Source organism: Corvus brachyrhynchos, unplaced genomic scaffold (genome assembly GCF_000691975.1).
Source record: "Corvus brachyrhynchos isolate BGI_N302 unplaced genomic scaffold, ASM69197v1 scaffold370, whole genome shotgun sequence".
In the NCBI taxonomy this organism is placed as follows: Eukaryota; Metazoa; Chordata; class Aves; order Passeriformes; family Corvidae; genus Corvus; species Corvus brachyrhynchos.
Window position 1 is genome coordinate 2,217,477 of NW_008235977.1, and position 8,615 is coordinate 2,226,091.

Genomic DNA, 8,615 nt, shown 5'->3' on the forward strand with positions numbered 1-8,615 from the left:
TTCCACTCACATTTCCATTAAAATTAACGGAAGAGTTCAGAGTACACTGAACAATGATTTTCCTTAATGTAGCATAACCATGAAAAAAGTACAAGACTGGTCCTTATATTTCAGGATAGAGGAATTATTAAAATGCCTGTTCTTTCAATTTTCCGTTTATACCAGTCATCGAACTGGTCTCTCTTTTTATGAAAAATGCAAATGAAATCTTTTTTGGGTGTCCTGGCAAATAGAAGCAGAATTTTAAAAAAAGTAAAATAACTTAGATGGTATATGTTAAAAAGGGTGAAATAAAATTTGGTAAACTCATTCTCTTTAAAAATTATAATTGGCAGAAGCAATATAATTTTTCCCCCAAGACATTTGAGTAAATGTGGTCCATGCCCAAGGGTACCACTGATTTTCAAGTCTTGAAAAGTGTAAGAACATAAGAAGCAGGAGAAAATATGCAGCAGCCACTTATAAAGAGGAAAAGATTGTTGATTAGTTGTACTTTTTAGTGTGGTGAAGAAGTAGAAAACCTAGAATAGGAAAAGCTTAGATTCTCCTGGTGTGTTGTACAAGGCAAGTTAATTCTGACAGAAAAAGGAGTAAATATTTTAAATTTTCCTTCGTTAATGACTCTTTTCCTTTCTGCCCTCTGTGAGTAGGGTGTTACTCTAAAGTTAACATGCGCAGCATGATGATTTTATTGAATGATTTGCTAAGACCTCATGTATCATTATCTCATTGAAATATAATGAATAGTCATTTGTGACTTGTCAGTTAATAATATTCAAAAATGAGGGCTGATCCTGGTTTAAACCCACACCTGAGGAGGTGAATGCAGCATGGAAAAAGCAGTGAAAGTACCCAGGGCATGCTTAAAGAAAACACTGGCAATTTCACCTTAACTAAATGAGAATTCCTAAGAGAGAATCTAGTCTCATATCAACTGTACATCATTAAGAGATACAAATTTGGGGGTTTTTTTTGTATGTTGGTGATATGCATTTGCCAGCAGATTTCTCTCTGCTCAGCTGCTTTTAGGTTCCTTAAGATACTTCCTTTGAAGTTCTTCTAAATAGTAGAGACAAAATGTCTATGGAAAACTGTAAGGGTTGACTTATCCTGGGACAGAGGTGATAGTATTGTATTGCTACAGAAAGGATGGATTGTTTTTCTTTCATATTGTGTCATTCTCTGTTAAGATTATGGTAATGAGTGTTTAACAGATAAGCCTATAGAAGCCTTTGAAAACCTCAACAAATCATTTAAAATAAAGAGAAGAAAGAACAAAGGGAAATGGGGGCTTCCTGTAGCTGAGGTTTAGCGTCTGTGCTGATGCCTGCCTTAAGCCAGGATATAGAAAGGATGAACTATGTTTTCACTAAGGAAAAGGATACTTTATTGACAATAAAACAGGATAACTGTCCTGCAAAACCCTAAACCAACAAATGCTAACTCAGCTGGATCCAGGCACTTAAGGACCAGCTCGTAACTCTCAGTTCCAGGGTGAGAGACCACTTGGTTGGTATTGCTGCTTGCCTGCATAGGGTTTAAGGATGACTTTTTCTCAGTTGAGTGAGAGCACAGCTAAGGACATACTCAGTCTCAGAAAAAAGCTGTAGCAATAGAATATGAATAGCACCTGCAGAGGCTCCTTAAAAATGTAAAAACTAAGAATTCACCTTACTTACCTTCAGCTGACATTGACCATATCAACTCCTAATTCTTGCTTTAAAAATTGGTCCTACCCGTGGCTTTTGAAAGCACAACCTGTGTAAAATATTTTGAGTTTTCCTGGAAAGTCTGGAGCTTCACGACTCTAGTACCAGGCAGAAAAATTACTAGTATTGTCACGTATCATATGCATTTGGCTGGGGTCAACAGAGAGCTTACCAGAAATATACATTTGATTTACATTAAAAAAAGTGGCAGTTCTAAAGTGTTCCTGATAATACGGTAAAATTTAATGGTCACTTTGTTACAGCTGATTTGATTGGCACCTCAAGGGAGGCCAGTAAATATTAAACAGCTCTCAGCCTTTTTTTCTGTCAGTAGAGATTCAAAATGCTTTTGATGGATTCAGAGACTGTTTCATATGATATTTTATTAACTCCTGCAAGCTGTATGAAAACAGTTCGAAATATCTCTTAGATAAAACAGCTTTAGCAAGAGCTAAATTGAGTCCCACGATTCAGCAATATCCCATATGGTGCCTCATATGCCACAAAACCTGCCTGGATCTTGAGAGTGAAGGTGATTTTTTTTTTCCTGTAGGACTTCAATCTACATTAGAACAAACCAAACATGAGTATGCTCTCCCTCCTGGATCACCATCTTAGAAAAATGCTATTTTTATGTTGCACTAGGCTTACATCGCCCTGAGATAAATTGAGTATTTATCTTCCAATGACTACTACTTGGGGTCTTGGAACTCTCTTGATATTTGCAGGCATGAGCCACTGAAGAACTTGGCTTATTAATAATTAAATTCATACAAAGCTATTGCAAATGGAGACAAACAGCATTCTCTCCAAACACCTGCCGATACAATCTCCCATGTTGGCCTCAGGTGTGAGATACAGATTTCAAATTAAACATTTGGAACTGTCCTAGTTTGCCACTGATTGACAACAATAATTTTTTTCATTTAGTTTATTCTCTGTGCTATCTCTGATGCCCTTTTGCAAAAGAAGGTGGTAACATAGCTCTCAACTTTCTAAAGCATGAATGAAGAATAGCAAAATTATTTCTAATGTGGGAAATGTGAAGCCATATGGAATTCCTTTTATGGCATAGGCAGTCCTTTTTGCAGTTTTTCTTATTAGGTAACTCTCAACATTAATAACGAGAGAACACCAGATTTCTAGGAAAATCAGGCAATTCTGGCACTAGAACAGCTCCCACATCCCTGAGAGGCATGGCCAGAAATGGCTGGGTATTGGCTATTAGTGGCACTTCACACCTAAACCAGTCCCCTGAGGCAAATGCCCTGCACCCAGAATTTTTACTTCTTATTTGAAACTCAAAAGTGTTTAAAAACCCCTCATGTACAAACCCAGTTATATTTATAATTAAAAAAAAATCATGAAGGCAACTATTACCAACAAATTTAGTTTTGTGTCTTACAAAATTGGACTGATAATGATAACACACAAAGATAATGGTTGTTGAGCCATTAAGTGGAAAAATGGAACACATGAAGAAGAGGTTGCCAAAGCAACGCTGGTTAATAGGCAGACAAAGAAATTATTGAGGAGCTTCACAGTTTCTGTATAAAACACATACATGGAATGAGAAATGCTATTTTTTAAACTGCAAAATTGAAGAACTCACTCTTAGCAGATTCTGATTGGCAAGAAACCAAAACATAACAGCACTGCCCAAACACAGAATTTACTGAAACTCAAAAAAAAAAAAAAAAATAAGGAAAAAATTATGTTAAAATTTTGAAAGCAACTAGAACATCAACAGGAGACATTCATATAAAATGGCTATAGTCCCTTTATGGTGAGCCTGCTCTTCATTTCCACAAAACACAGTGGGATCTCTTGCAGTTTTTTCTCACTCCATCCTGACACTTCAAGCAGCAGTTGAATTACTTGAATTCTCACAACTCTACCAGCAAACTGTATTTTACTCTGCTAGTTTGTTACCCTGGCAAGGGATGTGATAATTACTGAGATCACAAGGGCGCCATCTAAAAACATTGTCACCTTCCAACTCAGTGGCACAAATACACTTGTCTTACATGAACAGCAGAGAGCTTACTATTGATGCCAGCATTCACTTATGGGAACAATTTTGTGTCTGCAGTTAAAATAGCTGCCTTTTTTTTTTGGAGATGCCTGTTATTTAATTATTGCATTTTGAGAAAGCACAGCAGATTGACCTGAGTAATTATTTTTTTATCCACAGACCTCTAATTGATCTGTCTTTGCCATCATTTTTAATGCAAGCAACTCCACAACCACTATTTTCCATATGGGTAGCAGGACTGGCCATTAACTCAGAGACTTTCCAAGGAGTTCAAACTAATGTTCATTCTGCAATACCCACTGTTATTCCCTCCAGTGCTCCCTTTGTTGGGCTTGTCTTCCTGATAGGCTACATGCTTTTTCTGTCTGTCATTTGCCTAAATACTCTTTAACACTGCTTCGCTTTCCTTGGTGTTTTTCACAGCAGAAATTAAAGTACTGGGCTTCTGGACACTGTAAGAATTGGCTAGGATAATCAGGTTACTTGGTAAGAAAGTCTGCTTTGACTTAGTCTTCCTACTTGCCAAAAAAGGGAATACCTCAGGCTAGCAGATCATTTCTTCTGGAAGAACAGTGATCACCTAATTCCAGAAAAATGGCTGCTCACAAAGCTACCAAGAATCACTGTTTGATTGATAAGGGAGGGGACAACTCTCATCAGAGCTGTTATTTTGCTGATTATATGAACGAGGACATTATTTAAAGAGCTTTCTGGCAGTAGGCTCTAATTCAAGAGTTCTGTCAATTTTGGTTTTCTCAGCAGGGTTGTAAGTGGGCTACTTCACACCTGTCCTTCACAGAGCTCTGCCGAGGGAGAAAACAGGGGAACAGCTTGCCACTAGATACCTACCATTTAGAAGGAAGCATGGGAGAAAGAAATGTGCCTTATTCTATCATGACTGCCCTGAAGATTCCTTACCCAGAAGCATATTTTGCTGCTCATTCTCTTTGCTCTTCTACAGTCAAATAATTATAGTGCAGTTGCAACTATCTTATTCCTCTTTGAAAACAGTTCCACATGTTTCTCAACACATACCTCATTAAAACCCAGAAACTGCCATATTCTGGAGAAAAGAAATTTTATGCAAATTGTATTATATGGGCAGAAAGAATTGGAGCATAAATTCGAGGAAGATGTTTGTTTATAAAACAAGCGAGAGCCTGTTTGTGCTTATTTAAGGAAAAATATATTCAGTGACATAATCAGGACTGTTTAGAAGAAAAAACCCAAGAGTGATGTTTCAAAATCAAAGATAAACCAGAAAGCGACTTTGAAAAAATCGTCTAGAAATACAATGCTAAACCACTTGGTGTCACTCTTGACTCGTGCTCGAGTCAGCGCTGTACGGTCTACGCCAGCAGGAAACACAGCTGTAATAAAGAAAAGTGACAGACTAGGCACGATTTCACTAGCTGTATTTTGGAAGGAAAATTCAGATGTTCAGAGATTCAAATAGACTGACCTAACTGTTCTGTAGAGGTTGCATGGTGGAGACAAGTTTCACAACTTGCTGTCTGAAATAGACCAGTCAGTCCCTGTCATCTGCAAAAACTTCACCTATTAAACCCAATTGTTTGATTTGTTATCATCTCCTCTCTAGTTCTTAACATGTATTGCAGATGGAAGTGTCCCATAGTTGCTACCTTTGTGCACTGTTTTCAATGGAAATGAACTTTGAAAAATGTCACCAAACCCTTGTCTTGGTAACTACAGTTGGTATCTATGGATAACTATGGTTAGTGAATATCCTGCCTTAGTTGCAGGAATGGACTTCTTACATGAGCAACCTGCAAACCAACAATTTAAAACTTTTAAATATAGTAGCCTTAGAAACCAAACTGGTATTTGGCTTCTCCTGTAGGCCACATTGCTAGAATAAACTGTATAGATCATACTAATGCTGGCAAGTGCCAACATCACTCTATTCCATGCCAACAGGCATCATGGAAAATAACCCCAGCCCTTCCAGCCATCATGTCCAGCCCTTGCACAGGATGTTGCCTTACAACGCATTCAGACCCACCATGAAGATATTTTTCCCGGCTTTATGTGAGCAGCAACATTTGGCTGTCACTAGCATCACTGGCAGTTATTGGGAGCGAGAGAACTTCATTTCTCAGCAGAAGTGTCACTGACAATGCACTCTTCTCTTGGCTTTGCCAGTGGGATGAAGAGAGAATAATGGATGAAAGCTTGAAAAAAGGTAGTTCAGGAGACAGCCACTGGTATTAGATTACATCTTCTTAATTCTGCTAGTTTCCAGGGAGTTGACTTTCCTATTTATTGCCCACAGAGAATTTAGAAAAGCAGTACTTATAAAACAACATACTTATATTTATAGTTTTATTAATGAGAATTATAGTGTTATTAATGAGAATTTAGGAAGAACATGCTCTGGGATTTCTAGTACTCGAGTGATAGCAAGAGAAAAAAGGTGATAAGAAAGCAATAAAGGTCTCCTCGGCTGGCTTCCTGTTTCCTGGCAATACTCCTGACGTTGAATATTTGGAAAATGTACCAGGATCTTTTTTTTTTAAATTTAAGACCTTTCTACTCATTCTGCATGTTTTCTACTGCAAAAGGTATTAGGATAAAAGCAGCTTACCTCTCTTCTTTCTCCATCCCACCATCTTGTTTAATGGCTCAATTCCATCTTCCTTTCACAGGGTGATTCTGGGCATTTCGACATGTCATTTTCCCTGGTACTAACACCAGAAAGGCAAATATGGTGCCAGTGACTCAGACCTGCATTGCTGGTACCTCACTCAGTGAGATGCAGTGCAGGAAAGGACCTGCCATCCTCATCCCCTGCTTAGTGGGCATTGCCTCCCTCATTAGTACCTCTACTCTCATTCCCTGCAATAGTTTGTAAATTCTCCTTTCTTGCTATTAGTCTTTCTGAATAATATCTAAGTTAACCTACTTCAGATTTTCTCCTGTGAGCTCAAAGTTTAATTCTAATTTAGCAAAGGGGGTTTGCAGGCAAAATTGATTTGTTCAGTGTTATAGAAGAATTCTTTGGATTAGCAAAGAAATGAACTGAAGCCCACTGAATGACAGGCTTCAATACTACATCCTTCGTTGGCTACCTTATACTCCTGTTTGGATTTTCATATTTCAGGTTTCGTGTTTCTGATTCTGACATGATCTGGGATAAAATCTGTTGATACCTGCAATGAAGAACTCATGTTTCTGTTCTCAACAAGGATGAAAGCTGCTGCCTGGCACCTACAAAGCATGGAGCTGCTGGACTACTGAGCCCAAGATGGTAACAATGCCTAGTTTCATGTTCACACCTTACATCTGGAGGTACTGCAATGTAATGTTACAGAAAGCTGGTCTGAAGCATAATGACATTAGTTCCACAACTGCTAAGCAGCTGTGAACAAGTGACTCAGGGCTCTACCCGAAAAGTTAAATGATGAGGAATGGTGTTTCACAGCAAAGGCAACACCTAACAAAACTTGCTAACACAAAGCAATAGGGTTTTCAGTTCATTGACAAGCCTGTCACCATATTGATGCATCAAGCCAATGTTTTCATTCACTCAGAATGTATCTGAACTAAAAGAACCCCAGTAAACCTGTATAAACTGGTTAAATCATGTGCAGAAAGGCAGGAAATCTTCAGGAAGGCTACTAAACAGTGATAGAATCAAAGCTTGATTGCCTGTTTCTGACTGCTCTGTCACACACCCAGCATTGTTTCCAAGGTTTGTGACACAGCCCGTAAACGCATCAGCTGAGACTGACAAAACACCACCATCTACTGGTCTGCCCATCCCAGAGGCTTTCAGCCCCTCATCAGTTCCACAGAGCCTCAAAGTTTTCCAGTTCAGCACTCAAATTCATGAGAAAGGCCATCTTCCCTCAGAACCACCTGCAGCAGTGCCTGCTGTTATCTTGCCCCCTCTGCAAACGTGGCTCAGCTGATGATGCACAGGGACGGGACAGTAAATATCAGTGCCAAGCTGTGCTCCAGGTGCCCATGCAGGGACTGCCTTTCAGCTCTGACACTGTCTCTGGCAACAGGCAGCAATGCACAGCTTTCACTGGCACCCAGGCTGGGGGAAAAAAAGGGCCATGGGCACAGGAGTGGACAAGTTTAGGATGACCTCCTCTGTTCTCCATTTCCTTTATCTCAAATCTCTCAGTTTTTAATCTCATTGGCACAATCCCTGCTTCCATCTGCAGGTGCCTGTAATGACTGAGTTTTCTGTCACCCTCCCCTCACGTTTTCCTTCTCTCCTAGAAAAGAAAGAGAATCAACATTGTAGATTCAGCTGGACTTTGATGAATCAAGATACAAAATCCCATCAAAATCTAAATATTCTGCCTTTTGTGAAATCTAAACAAGTACTTGGCAAGTGGCAGTAAGTTTCACTGTAATGTTACATGTTCAGTTAAAAATATTAACCAGATTTTTCTCAAGACAGATGTTTTTAAATAATTTATAAAAGCAAAATTATAGCTAATAAGTAGCAAATTTTAGCAAAAAATGGATGAACTCCAAGAGTATTTAGAGATGTGAAGCAAAGTCTTACAACTCTTCTTTCCAGCTGTCATTATGAAAGCCCAGGATAGAGGGGCTGACTGAAACTCCATTGTTTCAGATAAAAATCCACAAATCCACAGGACCTCCAGAAGCAAGTAGGAGAAATCCCTGCACCTATTTTTTTTTTTTTTCCAGAAAGATGGTAGCTGTTAGCTACTGAAGCCTACAAATATCCATGTAGTACAGAGAGGAGAAATTTATATTTCCTCTCTTTGGCCCCAGCCATGCTCTGGCTTTTATGTATTTTATGTCAATTATTAAGCATGACTGCAGTTATTATACTTTTAGGTGTTGAAGAAACATCCCATTACTAGTTT